We start from the raw sequence: 21533 nt of genomic DNA on the forward strand, positions 1-21533 counted from the left end.
CCACGATCAACTACATGCACGTTACACCATGTACTTTATACCCCTGTTGATGATGCTTTTTTAAAATGAGGACACTGCTGTCTTGCTTTTTGGCCTAACCCCAAAGACATCATTACTGACTTGTGAACAATTGGAAACATGATTTATACATTCTTTTAAATATGGAGTTTCAAATCTAAAGAAGCAACCATTACCCAAACACAAAGAAAGTGTGATAGATGAATTGATTATGGTCTGTAATTAATAAAATCGTTTTTTATAGTTGCACTTAAAAAGTTGTATACAAAAGCAATCAACTTGAGGTATTACATTATTAGTAGTACAAAAAAATGCTCATACATGTATTTAAATACAAATATTAGTGTTATAGTTTCCACATTTTGTCACATCATGACTTTTGGTTCCATTTTTCCATTAATTGTGGGTGTTTTCATGGCCTTAAAAAACACCCGTGGGTGGCCTCAATTGGACATCGCTTGACCTCGTTCTGATGGCTGGCAACAACTGCTCACCACATGACAGAAGAGAGTCTCAAGACTCTAGTTAGCACCGTGGCCAGCCATTAGTCATGCTAGTCCAAGGAGACAAGCGCAGCAGCGTGTTGTGTAAGCGTCCACACCTCTCTTTTGAGTAAAAACTTTTTGATCTAGCTCAGGCCAGGGCAACTACTTTGACTCGGGGCCAAATTTAGAGAAAGAAATGTGTCTGGGGGCCGGTATATCAGATTTTTAGGAACACTAATACATAACCTCACAATAATGTCTGATTGAATGCTAAAAATGTTTTGACAGACCGCCCTAAAAAATGTATTGGAATTTTTCATTTTTCTACGAACGATAAAACCCTGAATATTATAAATAAATAAATGTGTTGTACTTGTATGGCGCTTTTTCTACCTTCAAGGTACTCAAAGCGCTTTGACACTACTTCCACATTTACCCATTCACACACACATTCACACACTGATGGAGGGAGCTGCCATGCAAGGCGCCAACCAGCACCCATCAGGAGCAAGGGTGAAGTGTCTTGCTCAGGACACAACGGACGTGACGAGGTTGGTTCTAGGTGGGATTTGAACCAGTGACCCTCGGGTTGCGCACGGCCACCCTGCCACTGCGCCACGCCGTCCCAATGTCCCAATATTGACAACACATGAACGCCACACTCCTTTTCACTCGAAATATTATACAATCAAGTGAAACACAACAAAAATGCAACAAACAGTGAAATATGAAAGAAAAGGGTACAAAATAAACCCACCTAAAATCTGATACATCTGATATTTGCTGGATTTTACCTATTTAAAACAAAAATATATATTTATTGTGAGAAATCATTAAGATGATCAGTGTTTCCTCAAAGATAAATATCATTAATTATTAATAATAACACACAGGTAAAGGTAAATTGAGCAAATTGGCTATTTCTGGCAGTTTATTTAAGTGTGTATCAAACTGGTAGCCCTTTGCATTAATCAGTACCCAAGAAGTAGCTCTTGGTTTCAAAAAGGTTGGTGACCCCTGCTGTAGATGATGTCACACCAAGAGGGGGCGGCATCTCACTGTTATTATGGGAAATGACTGTCAGAATCCTTTTCAGGAGCAAAAAAAAAAAATACATTACTGAAATGTTGGTGAACTGGACACTATGGGTTCTTTAAGTTCTGAGGTATTGTACATAAAATAAGAGTTAATAATGTTCAAATCTGACCTGCTTTGTGAGTGTGTTCATGAATAGCAGGATTGTGAGATGACCTTTCCTGCCAAGCTCGAAAGGTAGAATAAAAAGATTTTCAATGGTTTCAGATTTACCGCAAACATGCACACATAATAAGAGGCTTTAAATTAATTAAAAACATTTGAATGAGCAAGCATCTGTGTGCCACAGTCCTCAGGCTTTTCAGTGCCTGTGGTCTGGTGACTAAAATTACAGCTGTCCTTCCACCGGGCTGCTGTTGAATGTCATCCCTCGGAACAACAATGGGAGTAGTAAAAATGTAGCAACGTTTTTTAATTAATTTAACAAAGAAACTGCGGCTTAATTTGACTCAACACGGGGAACCTTACCTGGCCCGGACACGGAAAGGATTGACAGATTGATGGCTCTTTTTGAATCCCAATTTTTTTTTTTTATAAACATAATTTTCAGGGTTGCAGTAAGCTGGAGCTCACTTTGAGTCTGCTTGTATCATTACTAGAAATGGGAATTGATAAGATTTGTTTGCGCTTCCGATTCTACTTTTGATTCTGCTAAACGATTCGGTTCCTTTATCTATCATCTTATCGATTTTTATTTGGGAAAAAAATTAAAGGGGAACATTATCACCACACCTATGTAGGCGTCAATATATACCTTGATGGTGCAGAAAAAAGACCATCTATTTTTTTTAACCGATTTCCGAACTCTAAATGGGTGAATTTTGGCGAATTAAACGCCTTTCTGTTTATCGCTCATGTGGTGATGACGTCAGAACTTGATGTCTCCGAGGTAATACAGCGGCCATTTTCATTTTCAACACATTACAAACACCGGGTCTTAGCTCTGTTATTTTCCGTTTTTTTGGACTATTTTTTGGAACCTTGGAGACATCATGCCTCGTCGGTGTGTTGTCGGAGGGTGTAACAACACTAACAGGGAGGGATTCAAGTTGCACCGAAGATGCGAAAGTGGCAAGAAATCTGCCGCCAGACCCAAAATTGAATGTACCAATGTGTCTCCACATTTTACCGGCGATGACAGACATGGCACAGAGATGTATGGATAACCTGCAGATGCATTTGCAACGATAAAGTCAAAACGAAATTACAAAGGTGAGTTTTGATGATATTGTTGACTTATGTGCTAATCAGACATATTTGGTCGCGGCGTGACTGCCAGCTAATCGATGTTAACATGCTACGCTAATCGATGCTAACATGCTATTTACTGGCAGTGCTAAAGCAGACATGGCACAGAGATGTATGGATAACCTGCAGATGCATTTGCAACGATAAAGTCAACGAAATCAGAAAGGTGAGTTTTGTTGATGTTGACTGCCAGCTAATCGATGCTAACATGCTACGCTAATCGATGCTAACATGCTATATACCGGCGGTGCTAAAGCAGACATGGCACAGAGATGTATGGATAACCTGCAGATGCATTTGCAACGATAAAGTCAACGAAATCAGAAAGGTGAGTTTTGTTGATGTTGACTGCCAGCTAATCGATGCAAACATGCTACGCTAATTGATGCTAACATGCTATTTACCGGTGGTGCTAAAGCAGACATGGCACAGAGATGTATGGATAACCTGCAGATGCATTTGCAACTATGTTACGTTTCCTTCAACCCACATTTAATGCGAAAAAAACACTTACCAATCGACGGATTTAAGTTGCTCCAGTGTCAAGAGATGCGAAAGTCCTGATCGTTTGGTCCGCACATTTTACCGGCGATGCTAACGCAGCTATTCGGCCATGCTATGGCTATGAATAGCGTCAATAGCTATTCGCTCAATAGCTTCAGTTTCTTCTTCAATACTTTCATACTCCAACCATCCATTTCAATACATGCGTAATCTGTTGAATCGCTTAAACCGCTGAAATCCGAGTCTGAATCCGAGCTAATGTTGCTATATCTTGTTGTGGTATCTGCCATTGTTTGTTTGAATTGGCAGCACTGTATGACGTCACAGGGAAATGGATAGTCGCATCGCAAATAGCGAAAATCAAACACTTTAAAGCTTTTTTGAGGGATATTCCGGGACCGGTAAAATTTTGAAAAAAAATACAACAAGCCACTGGGAACTGATTTTTATTATTTTTATCCCTTTTGAAATTGTGATAATGTTCCCCTTTAGCAAAAAGGTTGATCAGCATTAATTTTTGTTTATTTTAGAGCTAACATAACCTTATATTTTTCGTTTCAAACCATAACAAAATATATTGATATTTTTTTAATCCCTAAGGCTCCTGGGGAGCATAGAGGGTCTCAATCACTAAAATGTTAAAGATAAGTTAAATAGTAATTATTATTGTTTATTTAATGCTTACAGTAAATCTCTATATCAATTTGAGGTTGATATAAAGTAAAACAAATACGTTTTTTTGCCTTTTCTTTCAAAGACACCTTTGTTTTTTACAGTAAAACTGAAATATGCAGTATTTATATAGATAGGTAGTACTTTATTGATTCCTTCAGGATAGTTCTTTTATTTAGCAATTAAAGCCCTCAAAGATCAATAATGCAGGACACCATTGATTTTAATTATTTAATATTTTTGAGTAATCTCAGTGAAAAGTTAAATACAATTCTACTAAATATATTTAAGATCCGAAAGGTTCCCCACTCATAAAGTGATGCATTTTTATTTATTTTTTTTACTTTTAACACTTAAATTTCAAGATCAACCTCCGATATATCCGGCGATTTTAAGTTTATTTTGTTTGTTTTATGCTCTTTTGTCCAAACGTTGATGTCTTTGTATGGCAACCACGCAACATATGCCATATTTTTCCACATAAAACATTTTAAAGTGATAATTTTTAAGTAATAATTCATTATAACAGATTTGTTTGTCCTTTTTTTTTTGAGCAATGGAAAAAAAGAAAAATTAAGAAAAAAGGGAAAAAAAAACTGCCTGCATGGCAGCTTTGTGTTAACATTGCCACTTTTTCTCATTAGATTTCACCTCATTCCACTTTTTTTAAATGTTTTTTATTTTATTTTTGCAATACTCTCAATTTTGCAATTTTTGCAGAATGTGTGGCGGGCCGGTAAACGATTAGCTGCGAGCCGCAAATGCCCCCCGGGCCGCACTTTGGACACCCATGCCCTAGTGTAACAAGGTTGATATATGTTTGATGAAACAAGGTTATGTGCATTAGTTTATACTTGCATATGTACAGTATGTGTATGTGTGTACAGTGAATGTATAGTGTATGTACAGTATGTTTTTATGTATTTTTGTACAGTGAATGTATATGTAAATGTATGTGTATATGTATGTTTGTACAGGTAATTCATATGTACGGTATGTGTATATGTATGTTTGTACAGTGAACGTGCGTGTGGATGTACAAACTTTGAGTACGCAGGTATGAACTGTATTTATGTATGTATGTGGGAGCATAGGTTCCTATGTATATATGTATGTACTGTATGTATGAATAACGGTGTGAATGTGAGTATATGTGTATTTGTATGCACAATATATTTGACTCCCAGTGTGTGTGGGAGCCAGAGTGCGGCCCCAGCCACCCAGACAGCCCAACCCACAAGAAGCAGGTTTGGCGCCCAGGTAATCAGGGACCACAGGCCCCACGCAACCAGGCCTGCCAGCAACAGAAACCCCAGAGGCCCACCGTGCCACCCGGAAGAGCCAGCAGCAGGCCTCACGCACAGAACCCAGCAGCCATGGGCGCCCACATCACAAAGAAACGGCAGCAGAAACAGCAGCTGCAATACCCCCAGACAGCCAGCACCACTCGATCAAATCAAAGCTATCGGAAAAACTGCAACCGGCAACTACACGCCAACAGGATCACGGAGACCAGCCGGCGCCAGCCCGCCAGTCAGCCCAAACGCCAACATGCAAACAGGAGACATTAACACCTCCCCCACTAAAAGAACCCAACCCCCCAACCCAAACCCGCACAAACACACCACCGCCCAAACAACTGAGACACAGCATCTAGACCAGACAAGGGGGCCGCGCCGCCACCGCATCAAGTCACCAACACAGACCCCACAGCGCAATGTTGGGCCACACGGGCACGGACCCCAGCCAACAGGAAGCGGGAACCGCACGACGACACAAACAAATAGGTGCTTTAAAAAATGTATATATGTAAGAAATTAATACCTTCTGTAGAAATTAACAAAATAAATTATATGTGGAAATTACACATTAATAACATTAGTAACATGTGATATTAACTTATTATATGCAATAATAAGTGCGATATGTTAAGCCTTCTTTTGATATAATTTTGATGATTATAGCTTACAGCTAATGACAACCTTAATTTAAAATCCCAGAACAAGCCATGATTATGATTGACATCAAAATTATAATAAATAAAGGCTTGACATTGACTCACTTTGCATGTAATGAGTTTATAATACACATTAGTTCAACATTTGAAGTTGAATTGATGACATAAATAAACTTTTACACTATTTTTTATTTATTTTTTTGGTTGTTTCTCCTCTATAATATAATGACTGAGTGAAAATCGGATTGGAAAAAAATATGTAACTTTTCTCTGACTACAATTGAACATTCACCCTCCAAAAAAAGGAGTGTCTACTGTTGCAAAAAGGGCTAGCTTTTGACCACAAACTTAAAGAACTAGTAGAGTGGAAAAATAAGTCGACTTTATATGTTTATTTGTGTTTCATTGTATCCAATAATATATATCCAATAATATATTATCCAATAATAATATATACAATTGTATTTACAATCCGCAAGATGTGAAGATACTGTCTAAACATCCCAAAATGCCACAAATTCAGTCGGACATTTTGAATAGTCCGCTTTGAATACCTTCTGCAATTTTCGTAGACTGTACGTCACTGTAATAATGCTTCTGCACTCTGACCATATTATCAGATCAGTCATACTGGAAATAGGCAAAAATGTAAAAAGATATGTGCTGTTTATTACTCACAACCCTTATGTAAGACATGAACACATAGGCTTGGCTTTTTTTATGCATTCAAAATTGTAACTAAATAATAAACAATGGAGTCAACAGATCGAGGGTCCTCTATTGCATTCATTATACCCTCTCTTAAAAAATCCAGAAACTGCCAACAATATTCCATTTACACCCTTGCGAACCCAAAAAAGGGACACGCGGTAGGAAATGGATGGATGGATGTCGCAGACAACCTATTTTAGCCGCAAATTGATAGCGTACGCTGCAATTGTTGACACACTGAGCCGACGGCTGCTTCTGCTTCGTCTCAAACTTCCTAAAAGTTAATTTGAGATTATATTTCATGCAGCTCTCACCTGGTGGTAGACAAATGTGGCTGATTCACTTTCACATTCCCCGAGATGGTAAAAACGATGGTAGCTGCTGCTTTTTTTAACCTTTCATGATTATTGCGATGGAATCTTCATCCAAAAGAGATTATGTGAGCGTCCCGTTGGTCGGCATCCCAGGAAAAGTGCCAATATTACATAAAGTAGAGATGTCCGATAATGGCTTTTTTTCTGATATTCCGATATTGTCCAACTCTTAATTACCGTTTCCTATATCAACCAATACAGATATATACAGTCGTGGAATTAACACGTTATTAAAACCTAATTTTGTTATGATGCCCGACTGGCTGCATTAAACAAAGTAACAAGGTTTTCCAAAATAAATCAACTCAAGTTATGGAAAAAAATGCCAACATGGCACTGCCATATTTATTATTGAAGTCACAAAGTACATTATTTTTTTCAACATGCCTCAAAACAGCAGCTTGGAATTTGGGACATGCTCTCCCTGAGTGAGTATGAGGAGATTGGGGGGTATATATTGTAGCGTCCCAGAAGAGTTAGTGCTGCAAGGGGTTCTGGTTATTTGTTCTGTTGTGTTTATGTTGTGTTACGGTGCGGATGTTCTCCCGAAATGTGTTTGTCATTCTTGTTTGATGTGGGTTCACAGTGTTAAAGTTATTTATACGGCCACCGTCAGTGTGTCTAGGTCAACTTGGCTGTTGACCAAGTATGCGGGGCATTCACTTGTGTGTGTAAAAGTCCATAAATGTTATGTGATTGGGCTGGCATGAAAAGGCAGTGCTTTTAAGGTTTATTGCCGCTCTGTACTCCCTACGTCCATGTACCACTCTGTACAGCGGCGTTATAAAAAGTCATAAATTTTACTTTTTGAAACCGATACCGATCATTTCCCATATTACATTTTAAAGCATTTACCGGCCGATAATATCGGACTTCCGATATTATCGGCCGGTAAATGCTTTAAAATGTAATATCTCTAACGTTAAGTGTTTGTTTTAATATGATGTATTATGGTAAATTTGTGTGTATAGCACAGAACAAGGCAGTTGATGCTATAGTGCTTCAATGAAGCTGCATCCATTTAGCACTCGGCTTCTAACATTTACTACTCATCCTCCTTGTGTTCGGGCTCAAAAATATAAGGGTTATAATTTTTCCTGTGTGTAATTGCTTTTGGCGCTCACAAAGTCTGCTTGATTAGCATTGTTGTCAATGGGGAAGGGATCTGTGGTTGCCACTCCTTCGTCACAGTTCATGTGATTGGCTTGCTCTTAACTCTAAAAATGTCTCAGGAATCTCCAAGATTGATCAAAGATTGATACTTTTTTGATCATATCTATTCATTCATAAACTTTGGAAGTCTTTTGGTGTAATATATCATATATATATGGTAATAGCTTTAATTTAGAGGTAACATGTTTTTACACTTTACTCGTAGTTTAAGTCACTGCTCGGTAACATTCGTTTAGCGGCAGACGTAAACTGGAACAAGTACTACCCGCATCAGAGCCAGTCCGAATCTGTCTCTTGTCATGCCCATCTAAAAGAGACGGTCTTCATTTCAATCGTACAAAGAATAACGTTAACAGTATAGAATGTGTTTTGGTAGTTCCTGTTTATGATGACTGCTGATTTTTAATATGAAAACGGCATGGTTAAAAAAAAAAAACGTGACATACATTTTTTAGTTATTGCAAGCTGTGAGATCGGTAGGTTGGGAGTTCAAACCCCAGATGAGTCATACCAAAGACTATAAAAATGGGACACGTTACCTCCCTGCTTCGCACTCAGCATCAAGGGTTGTAATTGGGGGTTAAATCACCAAAAATGATTCCCAGGCGCAGGAATCATTTTTGACTCACTGCTCCCCTCACCTCCCAGGGGGTGATCAAGGGTAATGGGTCAAATGCAGAGAATAATTTCGCCACACCTCGTGTGTGTGTGACAATCATTGGTACTTTAACTTTAACTGTATGTTCAAATGTTTCAGTAGATTGCTTGTATGTTCCCCTCTTGTTATCCTGCAATCGTCAGAGGTAGCGCTGTTATAATCTCTTGTGAAAACACTTTGGAACAATTGTGCTACTGAAGGCGCCATGTTTATGTCTGATGCCGCTACGCAGGTTGCGTAATGACGTCAACTCCGCCCACCAAGATCGTCAAGGGAAGCGTTTGAAAAATCGGCAAGCAATTCCAAGGAGTTGATACACTGGGAATAAGCCTGGCAAATTATGTAACAAACATTGAAGACGACTATTTTTGGACTCATGAGGATTCACTACCTTATATTTTTGTATCTGATCCTATGGAGGATGAGTTGCTGCTTCTAGAAATGAGGACCAAAAAAAAGAGTGAGACCTTGGAGCAGACGGAAACAAAAAGAGTGTGGTGAAAGTGATTTGAAACTGCAAAATGTGGAATTGGAAGGCATGCTATTTCGACAAAAATTAAATGCTCTCCCGAATATACTGGAAAAAGCATCAGTTTTAATTTAATAAATAATAACAGCTTTGACGTGAGTGTCAGTGTTTGTTTGTATATGTTATTGTTGTGCTAGCTTTACTGCTGCTGAGATGAGATCAGAGCAGTGACATTCTTCTTCAGTTATAGTATACTGTGTGTTCAAATGTCTTTACATATTGCTCGTGTGTCCTATCGTCATAATAGCAACCTTGCATTTGTTAAATGTAGTGCTGTAGTGCAATTTTTTAAATCATGAAATATAGCTAAACTTTGGAGCGTTTCTTCCGCCCGGACGCCATGTTTCTCGCTGTCTGACTTCACTACGTACGTTGTGTAAGACCACTCCCGTTGCGAAGTGACGTCATTCCCACCGGAGAGAATCGTTAAGGGAGTTGTTGAAAAAATTGGCAAGCGATTCCAAGGACTTGATAAACAGTAAACCGATCCTGAACAAGAACCGCTTTCCGATTTCCAACCCTGTTTGGCTGCGCATTAATTTCACAAACGCATCACAATGTTCGCTGATTTCTACTCACTGCAGACTTCATGAAAGCCATCAACCATAATTAAACATCACTTACTGTACAATGTCTGCGCTCACTGGAATGCCAACTTTTCGGATGTTTATATGTTTCTGTTTAGATGAAGATTGATTCATAACTCTCAAGACAAAAAAAGGGGATTAAACCAATTATCTTCTAGTGTCTTTCTCGCCTTTTTCGGGTGTAAATTGGGTACCAAAGTTGACCAACTTGTCGGAATATGTCTTTACTGTCGTGTAAAAGAAAAGGGGTAGGATTAAATAAGCTCTGCTTCTTTCTACTCCTTTTTGAAAATGTTGAAAAGAAAAACTGGAAATTGTGATGTTTCATGTTGTATGCTTGCATGTTCGAAATAAACTCAAACTGTCAAGGTGAGAGACATTATTTATGACATAAATGAACTTTCACCAGCTCCGAGGCAAGAAAGCGGCTCACCAGCTTATGACGTCAATACAGCAGCAACAAGCAGGTTAGCTCTGTAACAATGCACCGCTAAAGGTAGTTTGTTTTTGTTAGCGCTTACAATAAAAATATCACCAATACTTTGTTAAAATTCAGGTCACAAACTGTAGATGGAGTATTGTTGGCGCTTTTGTAGATCAGACTACTATTTTATTTTTTATTTATAAATTAGAATGCATTAAAAAATATATATATCTGTCTTCTTGTCTCTCATAAAAGTGCAGTTCCCCTTTAATCCTACCCCATTTCTATTTTGTCGTCATGTCTTTCAGGTATTTGTTTACTTCCTGTGCTCAATTCAGAACACAACCAATTTAAATAGAGTTATCATTAATAGTTGTTTAATGGTTGTGAGTTGAATAATATTCTCATATTTCGATAAGGTTCACAATGACCAATATTAATCATTTCTTGTTCCTTGTACTTTGTAAACACTTTGTTGGAACTGTTTCCTTAACTGGATCATATTAGTACATTTTTTTGACATTTTAGCTTAATCCATTCCATGATTTAAGTCCATATTTTCCTAGGACAATCAAAGCCATAAGAGCAGGTAAAACAATGGCTGGAAATCAGCAATTCTAGCAAAAAATGTTTTAAAATGTTACACAAACTAGTGCTTGCTTAAACTGTGCCAGCTGAAGAGACGGCGTGGGGCAGTGGCAGAGTGGCCGTGCGCAACCCGAGGGTCCCTGGTTCAATCCCGACCTAGTACCAACCTTGTCACATCTGTTGTGTCCTTGAGCAACACACTTCACCCTTGCTCCTGATGGGTGCTGGTTAGCGCCTTGCATGGCAGCTCCCTCCATCAGTGTGTGAATGTGTGTGTGAATGTGTGTGTGAATGTGTAAATGTGGAAGTAGTGTCAAAGCGTTTTGAGTACCTTGAAGGTAGAAAAGCGCTATACAAGTACAACCCATTTATCATTTATGAAACCCAATAAAAAAGATAGGCTTTTAGTCATGTTTAAAGCCGCTCTGATGTGCAAAGGAAGGTTGTTCTATGGTTTAAAAAAAGACACTGTCCCCTCTAGGGGTGAGTCCGCAGTGAAAGGCGTAGACAGGAGCAGTCTGTCAGCAGACTTTAGGGCCACGAACAGGGCAGTGAGGTTGCAGGAGTTTAGACAGGTACAGCAGGGGATAGTCCACGTCCATATTACAAAAACAACAAATGCATTTTAAAGTGGGCCTATTTTTGGAACTAGTTTTAAAAGGGGACATATGATGATTTTAATCTACATTTAATACACTTGTGGTCTAAATATGTTTTGGATATACTTTCGTGTACATTTGATTAAAGGTCATTTGTACCTCACTTTTTATTCTTATTATCATCTATGGCAGGGGTCACCAACCTTTTTGAAACCAAGAGCTACTTTTTGGGTACTGATTAATCCAAAGGGCTCCCAGTTTGATACACACTTAAATAAATTGCCAGAAATACCCAATCTGCTCAATTTACCTTCTATATATATATATATATATATATATATATATATATATATATATATATATATATATATATATATATATATATATATATGTTGATTGGATTAATCAGAGAATAGTGCTCGATACCGTGGTAGAGCGCAGCAATATGTAGGTGTGGGAAAAATCACAAGACTACTTTATCTCTACAGAACTGTTTCATGAGGGGTTCCCTCAATCATCAGGAGATTCCATTAAAATCTCCTGATGATTATATATATATAAAATATATAAAAAATATATATATTTTATTTTATTTTATTTTATTATTTTTTTTTGTATGGATTCTACATATATATATATATATATATATATATATATATATATATATATATATGGGCATTTCTGTCTGTCATTCCTTCGTACATTTCTTTTCCTTTTAAGGAAGGTTTTTTGTTTTTTTATAATTTTGATGACATGTTTTAAATAGGTTGAAATCCAATCTGCACATTGATAGAATATATAACAAATTGGACCAAGCTATATTTCTAACATTATTTCTTCTAGATTTTCCAGAACAAGAATTTTAAAAGAAATTCAAAAGACTTTGAAATAAGATTTAAATTTGATTCTAAAGATTTTCCAGATTTGCCAGGATAATTTTTTTGAATTTTAATTATAATAAGTTTGAAGCAATATTTCACAAAATACTCCTGGTCAAAAAAACAGAAGCTAAAATGAAGAATTATATTAAAATGTATTTATTATAAAAAATAAAAAAAATACTTGAACATTGATTTAAATTGTCAGGAAAAAAGAGGAAGGAATTTAAAAGGTAAAAAGGTATATGTGTTTAAAAATCCTAAAATAATTTTTAAGGTTGTATTTTTTTCTCTAAAATTGTCTTTCTGAAAGTTATAAGAAGCAAAGTAAAAAAATTAATGAATTTCTTTCAACAAGTGAAGACCAAGTCTTTAAAATAATTTCTTGGATTTTGAAATTCTATTTGAGTTTTGTCTCTCTTGGAATTAAAAATGTCGAGCAAAGCGAGACCAGCTTGCTAATAAATAAATACAATTTCAAAAACTAGAGGTATCTCACTGGTAAGAATCATCATACTGCTGTGATTATATGCATCAAGTGTTCATTCAAGGCCAAGGCAAAATATCGTATTATATATCGTATATCGCAATGTGGCATAAAAATATCGCGATATTAATAAAGGCCAATATCGCCCAGCCCTACCTCCACGCCACGTCCTTTCTAAAAGTATTATATTTTATCCTTTGAAAATGCACACGTTAAATATATTTCTTGAAAACACAGTCAAAATACACTTTATATACGTTATATGGATTCACTGGTCACACCATTAGGTACACCTTCTCACTCTACGATTGATACGGAGCAGCATGAAAAAAAGCTTTATTTACCAGTATTTATCTCACTGTTGAACATGCTATAATTAAAGGAAACTATTACGTCATCTTTTTATTCATATCTTCTCTTGGGGTCCCACACACCAAGTATTATTGTTGCAATGTTGCCATCTTTTTTGTAGGAGTTTAGAGAGAACTGAGGTGAGGAGGGCCACACTGGCAGAGAGCATATGTACTACGATGCCCACATAAGTACGTCCGTCAAACTGTGATGTCACAGTGAGCACATTGTTAAAAAGGGGCAGAAGCATACACAACTGTGTGTAAACTCACACCCAAATGCATGAATCTTATGATGTGATGCTTTGTTTAACATTAGTTCCCAACGTTCCAACATGTCGCAAAGTTTTTTTAAATTTTCCTGAGAGAACTCTCCTGAAGGAATCAATAAAGTAGTATCTATCTATGTAAAAATAAGACAGAAAGGAGGAAAATCTTCATAGATCCCCAAAAAATGTTAATTGTCGATTTTTGATGGGCCCGAAAAAAACTAATTATTGGAATTCCAATTTATTTGGATGGGAAATATTGGTTTGAGATATTTTGAGTGTTTGGATTTCTGAGCGCCATCACAGAAGAAATAAAGTCGTATCTCAAAGCTAGGGCTGGGCGATATATCGATATATAAGCGATAAATCGCGGGTTTGTCTCTGAGCGATATAGAAAATGACTATATCGAAATATTCGAGTATACGTTCTCACGCAGTTGCTTTTAGCTGCGGGCATTACACTACAGCAGTGGTTCTCAAATGGGGGTACGTCTACCCCTGGGGGTACTTGAAGGTATGCCAAGGGGTACGTGCGATTTTTTTTTTAAATATTCTAAAAATAGTAACAACTCAAAAATCCTTTATACATATATTTATTAAATAATACTTTGTGAAGAAATGTTCAGAATGAAGTTGATAAATCCAGATGGATCTCTATTACAATCCCCAAAGAGGGCACTTTAAGTTGATGATTACTTCTATGTGGGGAAATCTTTATTTATAATTGAATCACTTGTTTATTTTTCAACAAGTTTTTAGTTATTTTTATGTCTTTTTTTAGTAGTAATAGTTTTAGAAAGACCACTCCAAATGAGCAATATTTTGCACTGTTATACAATTTAATAAATCAGAAACTGATGACATAGTGCTGTATTTTACTTATTTATCTCTTTTTTTCAACCAAATATGCTTTGCTCTGATTAGGGGGTACTTGAATTAAAAAAATGTTCACAGGGCGTACATCACTGGAAAAAGGTTGAGAACCACTGCACTACAGCAGGGGTCCCCAAAGTTTTTGAGTCGGGGGCCGCATTGGGTTAAAAATATGTGGCCGGGGGCCGGGCTATGTATATATTTTTATAAATTCTAATCGCGATGATGTCACGTTCTCGATTGGAAAATACATTTTTAGACAATATGATTTGCCTGAGTGGCTCAGAGACACCGACAATAACAAGCGCTGGATAATGGATTAGAAAGGACAGATTTAAAAATATATATATATTACATTTTTTAAATATATATATACATATATATATACATATATATATATATATATATATATATATATATTTATTTTTTTTTTTTTCTTAACTTGGGACTTCCCACGGGCCGCATTTTGGACGCTGGCGGGCCGGATCCGGCCCGAGGGCCATAGTTTGGGGACCCCTGCACTACAGGCTCTTCCCACTCCTTTTTGTGTCTCCTTCTCACAGACAGCAAGCGCACAAACTTACATACGTCACATACTGGCACCTCATACGTCACATATATATCCGCCCTCACAGAACAGAGAGGTAGCAGACTGGGTAACGTTAGCCGTGATGCTAGCAAAAGCGTGCGAGTGGTATTACGAGAGAAATAAGGTGCGAATGAAGGAAAAATTAATTCCCAAGAAAAACAGCAGGGGTCCATCGTTTGGCGGTGGTTCGGCTTCAAGCGGGAAGATGTCGAATAGACAACTTTAATTTGTCAAGTGTGGGGCACAAGCGTTGCTACCAAAAGTAGCATTACTGCTAATATGTATCATCATTTGAAAAGTCACCTGCTAATCACTTTAATAAATTCAGTTTTGGTCAATTGACTTAGTTGTGATTTCCTTCTCTGCATGAAAGTTTAAAAAGAGCATATATTAATGCGGCGTGAAGAAGAATGTTTTAATGTAGACTCATAGAATCATCTTACTGCTGTGATTATATGTATCAAGTGTTCATTCAAGGCTAAGGCAAAATATCGAGATATATATATCGTACATCGTGATATGCCGTAAAATATTGAGATATTAAAAAATGGCCATATCGCCAAGCCCTAGTTAAAGCACCACTGTATTTGCAGTCTAAGGGTTTAATACACGTAACAATTTGTTTTACAATGCAATTTCTAATGTTGCCTACTTTTGGATTTTTGGGTGATTTTAGACCCAATTTGTTGATACACAAAGTCAAAATTAATTAACTGTAACAGTCACATGTGAGGCTGTACTGAAAAAAAAGGTCCATCAAGGGACTGTGGTCTTTTATCACCGCTGTTTTTCAGTGCTGATGCATGGACTCCACTAATTCCATCTCCTAATAATGCCATGCGTCCCTGCTGCATGACCATGAACAAAATATGTGGTCTGAAAACTGGAATAAAAATATGTCCTTGAACTGTAACACAAAATTAAATAAAAACATTGTACAGCAAAGTTTCAAGGATTCAATGAACTTTATTGTCAAACCAGCACACCTAGAAAAGTGTTTCTTTGCTTATGTTATGTACATGAAATAATACAATCTTACAAATAGAGTGCTGGTTCAGTTTATAATAAACAAATGTAACTTTTCTCATACCCTCAGGGCAACACAAAACAAGTGCCATAACAACACCTTGGTAACAGCCTTTGTTAGTAGCTTTTTTAACCACAAACTTTAAATAGCATTAACAAAAAAGCCATTTTAATTCGATTTTAAGTATAGAAGAAAAAAAAACACCTTTCCTCATATTTCCCTGACATTAAAAACCTACTAAAAACATTGTGCTTTAAATAATAATAGTTAGGCAAATCTCACTTCAGACTTACTGTACTAAACAAGGAGAAATTAATGGGACAACTAGATAGGGATCGGTCCGAAACTTGGTTCCATAATGGCACTATTCCAGTGGTTCTTAACCTTGTTGAAGGTACCGAACCCCACCAGTTTCATATGTACATTCACCGAACCCTTCATTAGTGAAAAATATATATATATATTTTGTCAAATTAAAAAAAAAGTAAAAGAAAGTTTTTTTATTGGTGCACAAAATGAACCGTGCATGAACATCACCTTGTTCACAGAAAAAAACCAACACAGTGCATGATTTCACAACAAATTACATACCTTACACACATTACCATGAATTGATTAACGAAGTTGAACAACCTATTCGGGTGTTACCATTTAGTGGTCAATTGTACAAAATATGTACTGTACTTCAGTGGTTCTCAACCTTTTTTTCAGTGATGTACCCCCAGTGAACATTTTCTTAATTCAAGTACCCCCTAATCAGAGCAAAGCATTTTTGGTTGAAACAAAGAGATAAAGAAGTAAAATATCAAGTTCATGTTTATTAAATTGTATAACAGTGCAAAGTATTGCTCATTTGTAGTGGTCTTTTTTGAACTATTTGGAAAAAAAGATATAAAAAAAACTAAAAACTTGTTGAAAAATAAACAAGCTATTTATTTATAAATAAAAATGTCTACATATACAAGTAATCATCAACTTAAAGGGGATTGTAATCGAGATCCATCTGGATTCATGATCTTACTTCTAAACATTTCTTCACAAAAAATGAAATCTTTAACATCAATATTTATGGAACATGTCACAAAAAATCTAGCTGTCAATACTGAATATTGCATTGTTGCATTTCTTTTCACAGTTAATGAACTTACATTCATATTTTGTTGAAGTATTATTCAATAAATATATTTATAAAGGATTGTTGAATTGTTGTTATTTTTAGAATATTTAAAAAAAATCTCACATACCCCTTGTCCTGCCTTCAAGTACCCCCAGGGGTACGCGTACCCGCATTTGAGAACCACTGCTGTACTGTGTAAACTGTACTGTTTCATATAATGTATTTTCTTCCTTTGCAATCTGCTAGTAAAAGTTTCAATCAATCAACCAAAAAACCTGCAATTCAGATGGAAAATTACAGGGAACATTGTTTGGGAGTATCCATAATACGCCGACAGGGAGAAGTTTTTATTTACACGATAATTCGGATGTGTCTATACTTCCGAGGCGGAGGCTCCGCCGAACCCCTGAGGCCTACTCACCGAACCCCTAAGGTTTGATCGAACCCAGGTTAAGAACCACTGCACTATTCCAACGTAAACGGTAGTAACCAGACCGTACAAATAAGTAGTGTTTTGTGCCTCATTTGTTACCAAATGAACGCAGTCACAACCATTGATGTTGTGCAAGTAACGTCTTGTAAGTAATTAAGCAATCCAGACAGAAGCAAACAGTCTTTGTAAACTTCAATACGGACTTTAACAGCAGCTCTCACAACACCGATGGCACCACGGCACTAGCCAGGAGCCACAACAACAGCACAGCACTTCCTTATTCTGTGCCAGCAACTTAAAGGGTTGCAGGTTCGATTCCCGCTTCCGCCATCCTAGTCACTGTCGTTGTGTCCTTGGGCAAGACACTTTACCCACTTGCTCCCAGTGCCACCCACATTGGTTTAAATGTAACTTAGATATTGGGTTCCACTATGTAAAAAAGCGCTTTGAGTCACTAGAGAAAAGCGCTATATAAATATAATTCACTTCACTTATCTTCACAGTTGAAGGGGTTTTTTTCAACATTTACAACAGATGCCTACAGGGCCCACATTTTCCAATGTATTTTATCATGCGCTCTTACTGCTTCTAGGACAGTGGTTCTTAACCTGGGTTCGATCGAACCCTAGGGGTTCGGTGAGTCGGGCTCAGGGGTTTGGCGGAGGTCAAGACACACCCGACTCATCGAGTAAATAAAAACTTCTCCCTATCTGCGTATTACGTATACGGCAACAGCAGAAGTCACACTGATTTGCAGGTGTGTAATTTGTTGTGAGTTTATGCACTGTGTTGGTTTTGTTCTTTGAACAAGGTGATGTTCATGCACGGTTCATTTTGTGCACCAGTAAAAAAACATGGTAACACTTTAGTATGGGGAACATATTCACCATTAATTAGTGGCTTATTAACGTGCAAATTAGTAACATATTGGCTCTTAACTAGTCATCATTAAGTGCTTATTAATGCCTTATTCGACATGGCCTCATTATAACCCTAACCCTCTAACCCTAACCAAATAACTTCAAATTAAGTCTTTGTCACTTAGAATATGTTCCCCTAGAGTCAAACAACCTATACATTAAGTCTTTGTTACTTAGATTTATGTTCTTCATACTAAAGTGTTACCAAAAACACATAACTTTGTCTTGAATTAAAAAAAAAATTTTTTTATTTTTCACTAAGAAGGGTTCAGTGAATGTGCATATGAAACTAATGGAGTTCAATACCTCCAACAAGGTTAAGAACCACTGTTTTAGGACATACGGTACATACATACGTAAGTATTTCACAAACCGGGGGGAAAAAACTAAAGACAAAACAACTTACTATTCCCGAAAACACATTGACAAAATGTGAAACAACTTACACAAACCGGAAAGGTAATGTCCCAAATCACAAATTGACAGCTATGTCAACCAATATTTTTTTCTGTGCTGTACTTACTTATTTTCCATCCATTTTCTACAGCTTATTCCCTTTGGGGTCGCTGGTGCCTATTTCAGCTACAATCGGGCGGAAGGCGTTATACACCCTGGACAAGTCGCCATCTCATCGCAGGGCCAATACAGATAGACAGACAACATTCACACTCACATTCACACACTAGGGCCAATTTAGTGTTGCCAATCAACCTATCTCCAGGTGCATGTCTTTGTAAATGGGAGGAAGCCGGAGTACCCGGAGGGAACCCACGCATTCACGGGGAGAACATGTAAACTCCACACAGAAAGATCCCGAGCCCGGGATTGAACCCAGGACTGCAGGACCTTTGCATTGTGAGGCAGACGCACTAACTCCTCTACCACCGTGCTGCCCCTTAACTATTTTGTTGTCTGAAATTATTTTGTCTTTTGTTATTTTGGTTTGAGTAATTGCAAGTTGTTTTTTCTCAGGATTTTGGTTTTTATAACATTAAGTTGCTTTGTGTTTTTTTGTTGTTGTTGTTTTTACATGATTTGCCCATTGTTCTTTCTGCAATTGTAATTTGTCTCATTAGACGTCAGTGTGGCACGGCCCGGGCGCACTTCCAGGAGCGTGCAAGGCGCTTGTCAGTCCGGCGGCAGCAAGCAGCTGCAATCAATCACCAGCAATCAGCGCACCTGTGGCTGATCAGAGGACCTGCCGTCATAAGCCTGCACAACCAGCTATCCCGCGCCAGAACGTAACGATCTGTCCTATACAGTAAGACAAACCTAGCAAAAGTACCCGCACTCTTTTTTTACGAAGCAATGCTGTTGTAACACGTGCTGAATGTGTCTTGGCATTGTTTTGCTAAAATAAGCAGGGTCGTCCATGAAAAAGACAGCACTTAGATGGCAGCATATGTTGTTCCAAAACCTGTATGTTTTAAATCTGCCTTCCCAGATGTGTAAATTACCCATGCCTTGGCCACTAATGCACCCCCATACCACCACAGATGCTGGCTTTTAAACTTTGCATCGATAACAGTCTTTATGGTTCGCTTCCCCTTTGGTCCGGATGACAGAATGTCGAATATTTCCAAAAACCAATTTGAAATGTGGACTCGTCAGACCACAGAACACTTTTCCGCTTTGCATCAGTCCATCTTTGATGATCTCGGGCCCAGAGAAGCTGGCAGTGTTTCGGGATGTTGTTGATAAATGACTTTCGCTTTGCATAGTAGAGCTTTAACTTGCACTTATAGATGTAACGACAAACTGTATTTAGTGACAGTGGTTTTCTGAAGTGTTCTTGAGCTCATGGGGTGATATCCTTTAGAGATTGATGTCGGTTTTTGATACAGTGCCGTGTGAGGGATCGAAGGTCACGGTCATTCAATGTTGGTTTCCGGCTATGCCGCTTACGTGGAGTGATTTCTCCAGATTCTCTGAACCTTTTGATGATATTATGGACTGTAGATGTTGAAATCCCTAAATTTCTTGCAATTACACTTTGAAAAAAGTTGTTCTTAAACTGTTTTACTCTTTGCTCACGCAGTTGTGGACAAAGACTGAAAGACTGAGCATTTTTGGGGAAGCTGTTTTTATACCCAATCATGGCACCCACCTGTTCCCAATTAGCCCGCACACCTGTAAGATGTTCCAAATAAGTGTTTGATGAGCATTCCTCAACTTGATCAGTATTTATTGCCACCTTTCCCAACTTCTTTGTCACGTGTTGCTGGCATCAAATTCTAAAGTTAATGATTATTTAAAAAAAATATATGTTTATCAGTTTGAACATCAAATATGTCTTTGTAGCATATTCAACTGAATATGGATTGAAACTGATTAAACTGAAAATCATTGTATTCCGTTTGTATTTACATCCAACACAATTTTCCAATTCATGGAAACAGGGTTTGTAAAGGAAGATTTGTTTACAATTTTTTATGCATTTTTAAATGGATTTAAAGGTAAAATTGATTGCTCCCATTAGCTGCTTTGCTATCCACCAATACTGAGACAATTTTTACATGTTACTAAGTTAAAAAAAATTGAAAAAATAAACCTTTTGTCTTCTTATCTCTCATAATGATTGTTAAAGATAGGCAAGGGGCTAGCAAGGAGCGGCCTGACTCCAAAAAGTACCAGTCGAAAAGTACGAAACAAAAGGCTAGCCAGGGAGCTCAGACTACTCCTTATGGGAATACAAAAAGCCGTCCAGGTCACAAAGTCTGTGGTAAACCGCATATATCTGAAGAACATCAAGACAGTGTGACGCAATGACGTGCGGTGACCTTCACGCCAGGAAAAACATTTATCTGGAATTTTGCCCATTATTGACAATCCCTATGTAAGACATGAACACATGTATTTAATTTATTGTTGCATTCTAATTTGTAATCATCTGCTCTTTCTAGGTGGCTGACAATGCAGCTAATAGAAGTAATTAATTATGTCTCTAAATGCATCCCAAAAACGCCAA

The 21533-nt window shown here is 37.4% G+C and overlaps 1 protein-coding gene across 1 annotated transcript in view; it reads right to left on the bottom strand.

Moving 5' to 3' along the window:
* opcml (opioid binding protein/cell adhesion molecule-like) overlaps positions 1-21533 on the bottom strand; it is a 422626-nt gene that overhangs the window by 179027 nt on the left and 222066 nt on the right. The gene's annotated exons all lie outside the window — the stretch shown is intronic.

The sequence above is a fragment of the Nerophis ophidion genome, linkage group LG04 (assembly GCF_033978795.1).
Source record: "Nerophis ophidion isolate RoL-2023_Sa linkage group LG04, RoL_Noph_v1.0, whole genome shotgun sequence".
Lineage (NCBI taxonomy): Eukaryota > Metazoa > Chordata > Actinopteri > Syngnathiformes > Syngnathidae > Nerophis > Nerophis ophidion.